The sequence below is a fragment of the Mchenga conophoros genome, linkage group LG16 (genome assembly GCF_057382185.1).
Source record: "Mchenga conophoros isolate Kocher_MC1m ecotype Shallow Benthic linkage group LG16, M_conophoros_male_GT1.1, whole genome shotgun sequence".
Classification (NCBI taxonomy): Eukaryota; Metazoa; Chordata; class Actinopteri; order Cichliformes; family Cichlidae; genus Mchenga; species Mchenga conophoros.
Window position 1 is genome coordinate 22795214 of NC_140541.1, and position 15678 is coordinate 22810891.

At 37.1% G+C, this 15678-nt stretch overlaps 1 long non-coding RNA gene across 1 annotated transcript in view; it reads left to right on the forward strand.

The window, feature by feature from the left end:
* Positions 1 to 585: 585 nt before the first annotated feature.
* Positions 586 to 15678, forward strand: part of LOC146556783 (uncharacterized) — a 73261-nt gene continuing 58168 nt past the window's right edge. The window contains exons 1-2 of the long non-coding RNA XR_014888939.1: positions 586 to 810; positions 11157 to 11279. This is a non-coding gene — a long non-coding RNA (uncharacterized LOC146556783). The remainder of the gene's footprint in view (positions 811 to 11156; positions 11280 to 15678) is intronic.

A 15678-nucleotide genomic window follows, 5' to 3' on the forward strand; every position in this document is an offset into this window, starting at 1 on the left:
CCGGCTTTCTTTAGACCGCGAAGGCCGGGTCCTCAGGTGGAAGCAGCCTCTGAATTTGGACACCCCCGCTGTTTCCGGGCCGGCTAACAATAACGGTGACATTTAACGTATTTTATCCGATAAATAAACACTGTAAAATGTATTTATCACCCCCCCCCCCCAAACAGCCCTTTTGAATGTCTCCCTAATTCTGAGGTCTCAAGGTTGGGAAAGTACGGCCACAACACCTCACTGTTGGAGCACTTTTTTGCCACGTGTATCGCAAACCACGTCTCAGCTGTTAGTGGAGGTAAAATACGTCCGCACAATTACGCTCAGCCATTGTTGTGAGTGTGCGCGCCAAGGGGCTGCGAGACATTTATACAGCCGTATTTCGCACATGACTATGAAAGGCGGAAGAGGAAGTAGTTCCTTTGAATGTAGACAATCCGAATGTTATAGTTTCTTTCCACTGTGTTGCTGTTAATGATAAACTACAAATTTACCCTAAATTACTAAAAATATCGATATTTTAATGTGAGAATCGATTCTAGAACATAAATGACTGGTATCGGAGGAATCGATATTTCAGGATCGATCCGCACATCACTAGGTGAAAGTCAATAGTGTTAGCATTAGCAACAAGTTTTTAGCTGTTAGGGATTTATGTTATGTCAACATTACAGAATGCTGAAAGACATAGCATTTGAAAAAATTTTCTAGTCGGGAAAAAATGTAGCTCTGTTTTAAAATTCCTATCACTACTTTGCTAACAATAGCATAAGGAGCGAAATGAGCTAACCTTTGGAGCAGCTCTTCAAAGACTGACAGGTTAGTGCTTTTAAAATAAGTCTTGTATGTTGTACTCTCTGTGGGGGATTTTGTACACTTTATAGCAACTATGGTAAAAACTCTGCTTCTAAAGTCAGTGCTTAAGTCTTGGACGAATATAAAATTAGGCATTTTAAGTAATTAAAAGTTATTGCTAGAGGTATTACTATGTTTTTTGGCCATTTATATAGGAATGTGTCTCATTAATAACAATAAAGTCAATTGTTTATTTGGAGGACAAGAGCCAGGTTTTTGTGATTTTTTCTTTAAATAGTAAGTATAATTTTATAGCTTACCATCTTTAATGCGATCCATAACAATTGAAAATAATAAAAAAGGAGATATCTTTAGGGCAGAAAAATGAATTAAAAAAATGTAATTCAGCATTTAGTCTCATTGGGTAGGAGTTCATCTCCATTGCACATCTTTGCCTGGCAATATTTGCACACTATTTTGTGTAAAATCACTCCAAATTTGTCAGATTGTGAGGATTTTGTACAGCCCTCTTTGGGGCACCATTCACATTTTTTGAAAAGTCTGGGCTCTGACTGGGCCCTTGCAAAACTTTAATCTTCTTCTACTGAAGCCATTTTTTGTCATCATTGTTGTTCTGAAAAGACAAATTTATCTTCAATTTATATATAGTGTTCAGCTTTCTATCAGATGTCTTTTTGTCTCAGAGTTGACTGGTATTTGGAGCTGTTCATAATCCCCTCCACCTTGACTAAAGCTTAAGAAAAACAACCCCAAAGTTGCCATCAGCATGCTTCTCCATAGGTATGGTCTTCTTTTGGTGTTGTGCAGAGTTGAGTTGGTGCCAAACGTACCTTAAATAACCATGTTTTTGCTAAATTTTTAATAATATGATTGTTTTATTATTATTGTTGTTGTTGATTATCTTCATTGGGCTTCCTGGTACATTTTGATGACTTAGATAGTCTTTTGTACCCTTCATCTGACTGCTGACTTTCAACAATGATATCCTGTCAATGATTTCTAAGCTCTTTGCAGATCATGGCTTTTGCTATGAGATTCAACTAAATAAACCTCCAGAAAGTCCTAGAACAGCTGAACTTTACTTGATTTTAGTCATTATTTTGCAACATTTGGATTATTGGGTCAGAATTTGGTAATAAACAACATGAAAGCACTGATCCATTGTGCCTCGATCATTAACTGAACATTATTTCAAATTCACAGGATACTTTTCGTTGCTGACCGCGTCCATCCATTATCACCACAGTGTACAGTGTTTCCAGCACCTTACTGAATCTTTGCCACGAAGAATTAATGCAGTGAAGGTAAAAGAGGGTCCAATCTGGTACTAAAAAAGTGTGCTAATAAAGGAGCTATGGATAGGAGCTATCCATATTTAGCAGTTTTTAATGTAGATTAACTGTATAATGGGTTCAGTAGCCTAAACATTTGGCATAAAGTTCTATATTTGCAGAGTACAGCTACTTCATTATGTCTCCTCACTATCAAATGATTGCTAAAACGTTGCATGGTATTAGTTTTTTTTGTTTGATAATTTTATCAAGCTGCACAGCACCACTGTGCACAGCAGATTAAATATAATCGAGCCTGCTAAATACATTTTTCTGTTAGTTTTATCTCTGCTTTTTAATTCACCACGAAAACAAAAAAATAGGGGTGAAATAAAGAAGACGTTTTCTGTTTTTACTGTTTTACTTGTGCACTCATTTTATGTGTTTCACTTGGTTCCCAGTTTAATTCAGTTCAGATACTTTGTCCCTTGGGTGACAGTTTGAAACAAGCTAAACTGAAAATATGAAAGTGAGATAATTAATTCACTTTCATCTATTATTTTTAAGTAGAAACAATGCCCAATGACTTAAAATTGAAGTCAAATTTAAAAGGCAAAAAGTATCCAATACTCCAAAGTTAGATTTAATAGAGTGATTGGAACATCCGCTTGAACAGCAGCAGATGTGTTCCTGTTTTATCATCTTATGAGATCATGCTTGAGCAAAGCACCCACATTTTTAAACAAACATCTGCATGAAAACTTTGTGCCTTAATTATATCTTCCAGTCTGCTCTGTTGTCGTGTGTTGAAAAACAATTAACACCCTATAAAAGGATATAAAAGGACATTGTGACACGTTAAATTTAGTTTAAATGTCACTGACTGCACGGTTGACACATTAGCAGTATGCTTACAGAAGTCTTAGGCCTGTTTTATAGTAGGGTGATGTTTGATCCAATTCTCACCCCTGTGTAAGTAATCCTCATGTACACGCCTTACAAATACTCCACCTACTTTTTAATGTTCTCTGCTTGTACAGAGGTCCTATGTGTGATGCACTAAGACAAAGTGTTTAATATTTTATTGATATCATAATTCGTGCTCTGCTAAAATTATTTAAAAATTAAGTACAAATGTATGACCAGACTAACTATAGCATAATGTTTAGTTACTACATAATGACCTGTGTAAAAATATCTAAATTACAAATGTGTACACTGTTATCATACACAAGGAAGATCTTATCTGCCTTTAAAACTATGAAAATTATGGTTAGAGAGTATTATTGAATTCATGTGATGGTGTCAAATTTATAAATGTCTCCATTGCTAAAGTCTATTTAAGTGGCATCCATTGTTGTGTTTATATTTTGATGTCATGTTTTGTAGTTCTATGTGCAGGCATGAACATTATCTTGTAGCATCTTTTAACCTGCAAGGATGCAGTGCTGCATATTAAAGGTGCTGCAGTTCAGCATTAGCCATGAACATTCATTACATTTACTCTGAATAGCTTAAACAGCCATGCATGACTTAATCCATCTCTGTTTTTTGCAGGTAGGAGTTGTGTGAGATAAATATATGTAAAAAAAACAAACCTGCCACAAATGTGCAAAAATTTGTGCTGAATTGAAACAACAGATAAATTAAAGAGCTGCATCGGTGATTTCCATTTTCTAAATGACAGAATTACAGCCTCTCATGGTTCTTTATCATCATTTTGACAGTCTGTGCCTTTTTCATAATGTCTATATTTTATTGTAATGTCTGGAGGAAGATGCACAATCATCTTTCATTTTAACCAATCTTATGTTTGACCTGTGGTTATTCCAAATATACTACAGCTGAAATGAGCTTTGAAAAGGATTAGTTCAGGACAACATGATTACAGTGATGCGAGGATGTAATTCTGTGTATAAATTAGGCAAAATTGCAGTGATGGAAAAAAAATGTCCAGTGTTATGTTTGTGGCAGTGAGAAATATAATAATAGTCATTAATGGTATCAACAGAAGAGTCATTAATATGTAATAACTACACAGCAAAATCTCCAGTGTTAAATTAACACTGGAGAGTGTCTATATGGGTCCACACCTCTGAGTGTTAAATACAACACTGTTGAGTGTTAAATTAACACTTTTGACAGTGTTATATGTTTAAAAGTAACCTAGTCAGTTTTGAAGATTAACAATGGCTAACACTGAGCAGTGCTGATTTTCTAACACTGGAAAATAACTCAAAATGTTAGAAATATTAGAAAATCAGCACTGTTGTATTTAACACTCAGAGGTGTGGACCCATATAGACACTCTCCAGTGTTAATTTAACACTGGAGATTTTGCTGTGTACCAGTACACAGGGTTTATTATATGCACATAATTCACCTCAAAAGAGAGACTTGCATTTGCTTGAACAAGTTAAACCGTGTACTGCAATTATTTATATATTTCTGTCTGAAGTGAGTGTGGTCATTTGGCACTAGGTGATCCACTTTGTAAAACCCTCTTGAAGGAGGTCAAGCTAATGGAATCAGTGCTGAATCTTTTCTCACGACCCATAGTATTCCACAAACATGCTTTTATGTAATCATGTTTCTCTTTTCAAAAGCGGTTGTGTCTTCTTTTTCTTGTGAATGTTATCTCCTCAACTGTGACCTTTCTTTAAAACAGTCATAAAAACTTCAAAACCTTTTGAGCAAATAACAGCTGATTAGCTATCAGTTTATGACAAAGGGGGAATATTAATTTTCATTGTTATGAGCTAATATTAATAGTAAATACATACAATAGAAACAGTATTATGTATATTATCTCTATCTGCTCTGTCATTCTTATTGTTATGGATGTTTTTAAATTTGTACACTTCATAGACTGGTTGGTATTTCAATTTAGATTTGGTCTGGTAATCACAAAATGCAGTTAGTTCTTGGTAAAATTTACCCAAAAATAATTGTGTAAAAAAAAGAAAGAAGAAGAGAATACTAATATTTCAAACATGATGAAAAGTAATAGGAGGCAAAGATAAGAGATTAAAAAAATTGACAAAATATTTAGTCAATATTTGAATGCCTAGCCCAATTGTGCATTGTCTTTTGAAAGGTTGGATGCACAAGTGCAGAAATGATTTGTAACACCCCTGCCCCCCCAAACTGCTTTTTGTTTTGGTTTTTAATGTTATTTTTAGAAAAAAAAATGTAAAAAACAGTATTTGGATATGTTAGCAGCACAGTGGTCAGCACTATAGCCTCTAGCAAGAAGATCTTGGGTTTGAATCCACCATCTGGCCAAGGCCCTTCAGTGTGGCGTTTGCATGTTCTCCGCGTGTCTGTGTGGGTTCTCTCTGGGTACTCCAGCATCCCACACGGTCCAGAAACATGCAGTTAGTGTGATCAGGTTAATTGGTGACTCTAAACAGCCAGTAGGTGTGAATGCAAATGGTTCTCTGTCTCGCTGTGTTAGCCCTTTGACAGATGGGATAGCCCCCCAAAAAACCCTAAAAAACCACACACAGCAAAGCAACCCTAGAGGTTATTTATGGAAAGAAGGGGAATGTTCTTCAATGGCCAATCTGAGCACGAGTTTGTTTTTTTGTTTTTTTACTGAATACAAAACTGAAGAAAGATCCACAAAAATCCACAAAAAGTAAAGGCCTAGCAAAGGGCCCCCAACAAGAAGATTTCATGGGTTCCCAACGTCAGGCAGCCACTGATGGCAAAAGATTTACATCAGTGTTTAAATTTAATCTTTATTATTTTGTCCATTTACTTTTGACTCTGTGAAACAAAAATCTTCTGTATTTTCTTAACAGTTAAAGCAAATGGAAGCCAAAACCATCTATGAGGATGATAGAAGGGAGGCAACAAAATTTTAATGTCACTTTTTTTATTAGATTACCAATTGTATGACAGCCTGAGACAACATTCATGACTGTAAGTATCTCAATAAGGGATAGAAAAAAAAATCAGTGCATCTTCTTTGTGGACATTAGCCTGTTGGCACTGCTGTGCTGTGACTGTGCACCAGATAGTCCTTTACAGGGACATTCCCTGTTGCCAACTATAATTAATTACTTTACAGTCTTTGAGGCCATAATGCTCATCAGTTATTAATTAGAAATTCATTTCACTGAATAAATAATGCTCATGATTGATGATGAAACTTGTAATTAGGTTCTCGGAGTAATGCACTAGGGAGAAAGCCTTTACACTTGAATCCAGGCTATTAAATACTGCTCATTTAAGGGACCGCAATACCTCTTGTCATAAACCTGCAGCTACTATGGCAGCATCTGGATTCAGGGAGCAGGAACATTAGTTTTAATTCACATAGGTTATGTTACACTACCTGCATCAACACCAACTAATGATCTTTCATGCTACTAAGTCCTTTTGTTGTACAATACTAAACGAATAGTTCCCAAGCATCACGTTAGAGTAACAATAACCTGCTGTCTAGTGTGAATACTATGTTAAAAAAGTCGTGTGAGTCCTTCCATCATGTAGTCTACAGTCTTTTTAAATGACGAGAGAGAACTGTGAAAACTCAGCTCGTCTATGGCTCACTATTGATTCCACACAAAAGACCCAACCATTGTTGATAGCCTTTTTGATATATTTTCTTGCAGCCACCAACCCCTTTGTGGAAAATAAACCAGTCAATATACACCTATTAGGATTTCTTGATCTGAGCCTATAAAGCGTTTCTCCTGCTCGTTGTGTCATAATAGCACAGAGACCAAAAGCTATGACTTTTGGAGGACAAACCATCAACACTTTAATGGCCTGCAGTAATATTCAAGTTTTGGGCCAATTAACCCTGCTGACCAGCAGAACAGAGAAAGGTGCACCATGTGCCCCTCAACTACAGGAAAAAAAAGGAAAGAAAACAGCTGATGGCGTAGCCTCATCAAGCAAAAATACTGTAATTGGTGCTTTTCACCTGTCATTGGGGTGGGAGTGAGAAATGGTAACCTACCCTTCTCCCCCCTTTTGTTAACCAGTATCTGCTCTATTAGCAGTTTATAATGGAGATCAAGAAGTAGTCAGTGGAGAATGAAGACAACTGTCTGCACCCATTCCTAATTGGCTTTATGTTCTGTTTCTGATAAATAACTCACACCGACTATAGAGTCCCGTGGATTTTGTTGCCCTAATAGGGCTCGGTAACTGGATTTACTAACAGATAGTGGGTCAAAAAGGACATAGAGAGCAAAAATGTTAATTAATATCAATAATGGCCAATTATTATTTTGACAGAAGGATCCAAGCTAGCTGTGTGCTCTAATGACTCTGAGCTAACTTGAAGGGAAACACTGGTGAATTAGCATAACTGTGTATGCACACTCCATGGAGGTGCCCAGCAAACATCTGTTATGTTAGAAATTCAAATAGAATTCCTATTAGTAACCCTGGCTGTGGTTGCATAATCAGTCATTCTTCTCTGGCCATTTTGGAGGCGCTAACAATGCCCCTGTGACTGGTGGAACTCCTCCCTCTGGGCTTTCCAATCAAATTTGGCCCCATGTGGACCGGGTCCTAACAACAGACGAGGCAGCGTGGACTTGTGTGGGGAGCTTTGTGCTCTGACAGGAGCTCAATCCACCCATGACACATGACCCAAGAAAGGAAAACTGTTATTTATTGGAATATAGCAGATTCAAGTTAAGGAATTAATGTTAGCTTTTTGACCTCCTGGGATATATCTGCATATTTTCCTATACACTGTGTTTTTACTCACACACATATTATATTTGCATGAATTTTACTGTTAGAAGGATGAATTCTGCTTTAATATTGAATAAACAGGCAGTAAGTTGCTAAGGTGGAATTTATTAAATGATACTGAGAGCAGCTTCTCTGGGATATTGAAAATTTAATATATTCTGCTAAGGAATTGATTTTCTATCTGAAGCAAATAATTAATTCCCATAAGGAGGAGTACGTTATCTCTATCTTATGGGAATTAAACTGCATATTACTGTAATATATGGATGGTAGCGGGAATTTTGTGCTTATAGTTTAAGCCTGTCTTTGTATTCAATAGCAGCTGTTATGAGAATTATGGAATCAAAACCAATAAAGATCAAAGATCGAAGCTCAATATTGGAATTAAATGACAACCAACAAAGAAGAAATACAGTAATCATATGGATTTTATTGTTTTCTCTTGTAAGTCTGCTACAGTGAAAATAAATAGCAATCTGTTAAAATCAGTTTCAATGTACTGCTTTACAATGAAATCACTTTCTGTGTTATTTATTTATTTTTACTTATATTTTTATGCATTTGTTATGCATGGAATTTTAAAATTTTGTAGAAACTCCCATAAACTTCAGTTTAAAAAATAGATAATGTACTGGCAGAAAATTATGTATAATGCTATGTTATACTCTAGTTGAAAGAGTGGACTATTCAGTACAACATTTATCGCTTTAATATATCAGTTATTCAGTTACCTTCTTCTTCAACCAATCCATATTCAAAAATCAAAAGCACCATGATTAGTTCAATCTATTGATTTTAGTATACCTATTGTACTTCTTAGTTTGAAATAGCTTTTCATTCATATGCTCCTGTTGTGTTGGACATTCACTATGAGCCTGCATTATCCTACGCTTTATCTTTGTCACCCATTGTGGTTGCTGGATGTGTAAGGGAAAAGGTTGTAATTACTTACGCTTAAGGGTGTAAATTCTTTATATGTCAGGGACATTTTTATCCAACCTTAAATTACCAGCCTCCTTGACAAGATTTGGAACCCTGTTTTGTGCCAGGGTTAATGTCACTGCATTAATGTTTAAAGTAATATTACCCGTCGCTAACTGCAAAATAGTGTGACTGCTGTCATCATCTACAACTCGGTGTGACCTTCTCCTGTATAATCTGAGCATGTAATTCCCTCCAGTGTAATGTCATGTTGGATCAGAGGAGGTACCAGTGTCCTGATCTGAGCAGCACACAGCAGGAGGTGTGGAGAGTCAAATGGACAACCAGAGGTTCCCCTTAAGGGCAAAACTGATGTTGTCTGCATATTCTCCCTTCACTGCGGTGGCCTTTGTGGGGTGAGTTCATAGATCTAAAAATAACTGGGATCAGTTATTGCTTGTGTGCTAAATGAAAGTGCATAATCTGATTTTTTTTTAATTTTTTTTTTATTTGAGTAGTTACTTGAAATTACTCCAAAGAGGGGGTTTACATATTTTTTGTTTCAATTTCTGAACATTTAAGTTCAATGATTTTTTTTATTTGCTTAGCTGTAGTTTTTTTTTCATATTTGAATTAATATCTGACTCCTAAATGAATGTCTGTTTGTTGCTAAAAACAACATATGTTTGGTGCACAGTGCTGCATCCAACAGATTTGGGTACAGTATACATGACTGGGTGACTCCATGGTTGTATATATGAAATAGCTTCAGCTTTACGCTCCTCTCCATTCCACGGCCTCGGGTGTATAAATTTACTTGATGGTTTTCGTTTCTCTTTCTTAATTCATTGCAGTCGGATTCCTCTTTGATGCAGTTCTGTTGTCCCCCAAACAATTGAAGTGGAGACAATGGAGGCATAATGATAGATCCGTGTACCCACCATCTGTAAGAGCAGCTGCTCCCTTGCATCTGTACAATATGCTGGAGCGGGGAGCCTCAGTAATCTGCATAATAAGGAGAGGGCTTATCTCAGTCTAGTTAATAATCACAAGCAATCGATGCACTTCATTCCCTCACTCTTGACTGATGAAAAAAAGCTGCAAAGTTTTGGTATGTTTGCTGTATCCTCAAGATAGGCAGGGGTCACGGAGTAATGCCAAGCTGTTGATTTTGCCTGCAGCTAGAGATTTAGTCTGCACTCACTTTCATCTTTTCATGAATACCATAATTACAGCAGGACATTCTGAGTTATCATACTGCATCTTCCCTCCTCAGTCCCTTATAGGGTTTGTAGCATTTGTAGCAATGCTGGAGCCCACATCAGATTTGGGTGTATGATTGTAAGTCTGCGATAAACACATAGCTTGTGAAGTGTTGATGAGAGTCATTCTGCAACAGCAGTACTCTTAAAGCAGAAGATTGTCCTTGTAAAACACTAAAAATTCATTTGGAAATTTCACCTGTCTGAAATGGCTTCTTAGATATTACTACCTCTATGCATGTTGCCACAGACACAACTACAGCAAGTGATATTCCACAGGGCATAAAATCTCAGCTCAAGGATATGTTCGTATCTTGAATTCAGAACAGATAAACAACCTTTGTATACTGAATCTCCTCTATTTTCACCTTTTCTAACTTATCAACTCTGTGCAGATCAGCACAAATATGGCTGTGAATTCTTAAATTTTATTGGAATAAGTGCTTCAAAAACAGCACTATATAAACTACAGGAAATAAAAACAATTCTTATAGTTCCTATTATTCAGCTGGAGGATTTGAAAGTCAATTTTAGCTTGTTGACACTCAAAGAGTGAACAATCTATCCATTGAGCAGGCTTTTCCCCATATATGACATTGGAAAAGTCTCCATGAAATTTAATAAATACCCCCTATTCATTACTCTTGGTAATGGCTCCTAAGCAGGCACCAAATTGATTGGCCAGAAAATATGCAATAGTATCGATCAACAAAGTCTCCCCTTGGTATTCTCTTTTTAAATATGCTCAAATGTGCTCATTAAATTAAGTCTTTTTAATACTCTGCAGTGTGAATAAAATTGAATACACAAAATATGAATATGCTTTAAATCATTCATGGTTGTTTAAAATAATAGTGGAAAAGGTGGCGATTGAGAGAGGAATACTACATACAAAAGGACAAAAAATAAGGAAAAAACATTGTTTTAAGTTTGTAGGCAAATGTGTTACCAGAGCACTTTCCTTGTGCCATAGCATTGATGCTACAAGTCGTTTGAGCTTTGCTTGTGGGAAGAAACATGAATAGTCCAACTGTTATTCCATTATGTGGTGAGGTGCAATGCCTAACACGCTGGTCCTCTACAGGTGATCAGTTGGACAGAGATCACAACAGCCCCAAAATTTTATTCTCATTGTTCTTAAATCATTTGGTAACCCCCTATGTCCTGTGTATAGGAGCATTGTCATCTTGGATGATACCACTCCAATCAAGATAGAAATCATTCATCCCAGGATAAAGACGATCCATGAAAACAACTTTCTATTGATTTGCAGTGCCTCTTTTCTCAACAAGGGAGGGTGAGTGTCATTCCAGCAAAATGCTCCCCATTGCACTTCAAATTGTTAAGAGTATATATAAGATGCATAAAAAAATTGCCTCCTCCCATGGTTCCTCGATCCTCCTAATTAAGCATGCATGATGTTTCTCTCCCAGCTGCTAGACTGCTGAAATGCACTAGGCAGGTGTATTAAGCCCCCCCAGTGAGGCTCGAGAATGAAACTGGTATATGTAGAAGTGCAGGTGTGACATGTTAGGAGGAGTCCAGGTGCTTATTGAGTTATCAGAGGCAGCCGCTGCATGTTTGATTTATCATCTGGGGCTTGGCAATGCCATGTCTGAGCTTCAATAAATCAGATAACGAAATAAAATGTTCTGAAAATTACCTTCCGGGGCGCCGCAATCGTGATAACTTACATCTAGCACAGAGTTGGATATAGTGTAGCACCTACTGACAGTGCTTATTGAACCTGTATATTGACTCCATACACTAAATCATGAATGCAAAGGTTTTAGCCAGACTGAAGATTCACCTTGAATTCACCCTTTAAGTGTTAGGATTTGTCACTGATTTGTGGTTTCTTTTTTGTTTGTTACAGCAAAGCTACACTGGGATACAGGTGTCATTAAAAATACATTAAGACGATTAGATTATGTTTGAACATCTCGTAAACTTGCCCTCAGGACCTCGTAATACAATGTTTACTCTTTGACATGAATGCCATGCTTACCTCTGCATTCTTGAAAGCTTTAAACTCAGAATGAGCCAGCCAGTCTCCATGAGCACATAAAAGGTACCCAGATTTATGGGGAGGTTTTTATCCTAGACTCAGGCACCATCTGATAAACCACCACTCTTTGCTTGAGGCTAAATAATACTCTTTGAGGTCCTGATTTACAATGCTGTGAAGGATCCATTTGTGGTTCAGCTCTGAGGCATGCAACTCTTTGATTGGTCATCCGTAAGCTCAAAATTTGGCCTCAGATCTGCAGCTCACGAGCTTGAGGATTCCTAAATGGACAAATGCATAAATGATGGTAGGTTTTTATTCAGAGTTAATAGATGAAGAGAAATGAACTTTCCAGAGATGTAAAAGGCTCTTAGATTTAACAAAATCCTCCTCAACTCCCTCTGATTGAGGCTAAGACTGTGGCAGCATGCAACCAATCTATTCGGAGCTTTTTAAAAGCAAACTCATTGGGGTATTGGTCTAGTACATAGACTCCTAAGAGATCTGATTAAAGGGAAATCCCTCAATGTTTTACCCTCACCTTCTCCATAATAAATCAGTTGCACATTGCAAATGCCTAAATTCATCTTACTGTGCCTGGCTTGACATTAGGAAGAAAGTCTCCAGTATCAGTGCTCAGAAATACTAATCGTAATTTAGCCAACATTTTTCCATAACTCGAATTGTAGATTTTACGTTGACAAAAAAAAAGGCACTTTATGTTGGGCCATTGTGACCTTCGAGACCTTAACAGGCACTGATACTTTGATACTTTACATCATCTGCAGAGTAAAAAAACATTTCCTCAACATTTTTTTCATTAGATAGTAATCAACATGCAAACATTGCCACATAACGCATAGAAGAACAGACACAAGATTGTGTGTTGACAAGTACTTGTGCATTACAGACTTCTGTAGTTTAGAAACTGTGAATTAATTCAGAGTGTATTAATTTAATTTGAAAAATCTATAATAATAATATCACAAATCATTTAAATAATTACATTTACTTAAAAAGAAGACACAATATTAGGTAACAACTTTTGCTTTTACATTTTAATTAAATAAACAGTTTAACTGCAAATGAAGTTTTGTCTAAACAAATTTCACAAAGGCCCAACCTGTTACTCTCTTAGCCTGAACAGGCCCTAACATTAAAACATTTTACTCGCCAAGATATTTTGAAATTAAATGTGTCTAAACCCTCCCATACCTGCCTTAGTGACCTGCAGCTGTTACACGTCACCAAAAGCAGCAGCAACCTTGACTCGTTTTACAAAAATGAAAACGCTGTCACTGTAGTTCGAACAAATCAAATTTAACTCGTGTTTTTTTTTTCTTTATTTGATGCTTAGGGGGTTGTGAGAGGGTCATGACATTGTTTGGTGATATTTTGACACATTAATTGGACTAAGGGCTTTTCGTCACAGCTGTTGGGAAATTAAGAGGAGATTGAAAGCCCCTGATGTCTTGTAATTACTGTTTCATGTTGTGTAGCCACACTTACCAGAAGCCGTGCTTTCTGATGAATGGGCAGTAAAAGCAACAATAGAGTGTCTATAATGCAAAGGATTTGATCTGGAAATGAGTGCTTTTTGTATCAAAAATTAAGGTCAAGAAAAAAGAAGAAATTTAGTTTGTGTCACGTAAAAATGAATGCAAAGTTATATTTTTATGCTCCGAATAAGCAGCGGTAATGTCAGTAAAATTACGTGGTTAAATCTGGCGTGACCACAATCAAGTATTAGCACAATTAACTACACAATTTTGGCAGTGTAATCGCATGCTTGGCAAAGGAAATGTTCCGCCCAGCGTGTTTCAGGCCATGCTGCACAGAGAAGGAGCGGCATTCAAAACAAACCGCTGTCCTTGATATCAGCTGGTTAATCCTCTGCTTTTAGTGGCTTTATTGGTTCATTCAAGAGAGTCTGTTGACATTCCCCCTGCCCTGTTAAAAGGCGACTGCATCTCAAGTGAAATCTGGAGTGTTCTTTACACAGGCGGGGAGCCCCATGTGGCTCCTGCCTCCCAGTGGGCCCGTGATTTTCCTGCTTTAAGTGTCTACTGTCAACACTAATTTGTCCCACTCCTCCTCCGCCCCCCTCCAGAGAGGGACGCTCTCCTAAAGTTTTAATAAAAGATCAGCTATAACTCCCTGTTTTCTGGGCGTGAGACAAGAGCTTTAAAAGCCACAGAGGCAATAAGATGCCAGGTAATGATTACAAGGCTTGAACAGAAGCAGTTACCAATACCACATACTGTTTTACACAGCACACTGCAAGTGTGTGGTACAGCTTAAGGCTGTCTCCTTTACAGGGTTCATCTACAAATCAGTGATGGAGGCTCAGCGTTATATTATCGGACTTGTAGTTTTTTTTGTTTGTTTGTTTTTAAGGACTACACTGTAATTAAATGACATTGATAAAAAACTTAAACATGGTTTAAAATGCTTAGCGTTGGGTGTGTAGTGGGATGTCTTCCAAACAAAAAATCTTAATCTCAGTGGCATGCCACTTAAATAATTTTTTCCACTTACAATGATCTCAGAAACCAATTCTCCTGTGATGTTTATGTAAGAACTTTGTTAAAAAAAAATTTCCCTTCATTTACTCTGCGTGACTGCACGTGTTTCTCAACACTGTTTACGGCCTAATACAGACTGAAAACGTGTTGTAGCCCAGTAAATCCCTTTGTGCGTTTTCATTTATCCATTTTTCCTCAGGATTAATAAGAGCAACATGATTGCAAATAATAGTTTCTGACATGTTTTTCTTGAATACCATTTCAGGGCCTGATAAAATAAATTGCTCCATTTCATTTATCTGTCTTTGAAGTCTAAAGGAAAATCAATGAAAGAAGTAATTTCTCTCCTGCCATTTAACCAAATTCCCATCTACCTGAATGATAGGTCCCAGGGAAAGCAGTCAGGAGACTTTCTTTTCAATTATCCCTGACTTGTTTACAGAGTGTTTTGTTCACTGGCCTAGATGTGAACATACAAATCTCATATGGGTTTTGCTGTTATTGAGGAAGCTTAATACAATTCCACTTCGAAGGTAGGCAAGAACCATGTAGGAAATTGCTCAATATCTCAGTCGAAGCCCAATTTTCACCGCATTGTTTTGTCGCACGGTGTATTGTAGTGTTATGGTAATGTAATATACATAATTCATACACCTAGGGCCCCCCTCCTCATTTTTGATTCTGCTGTCCTGCCTGTTCATCTGAAGCTGAATTAATGCTACATTGTCCATTAGGTGGCCATAACACAGGGCAATACTGTCACACGTTGTGGTTAAACTGAAATTCCCTTGAGGCGAACGGTATTTGTTATTTATTTAATTTTTATATACAGTCTACACAGGAATTGTTTTGCAAAACACAGCTTTTCTCATTTTGGGTCAAGACTGATACGTTTTATTCCTGGGTTGAGACAATAATTCTGCGTAGTAATTGAAAATGTTTTTCTTAGCATCCCGAGTCCCGAGAATTTTGCTTTTCTGTGTGTTATCTTTTAGCTTCTACTATTCTCAGGTGAATCAGTGGCTGTGAGAGCACAAAGAGAAAGTGTTAGATGTGGCTTGTTATCCTCTCCAGGGTTCACTTAGAGAGCCCCAGACTACTGCAGTTTTGACCTTCATAAGGCACTGTCTCCCTGCTGGGAACACACACACATACACCAAGCA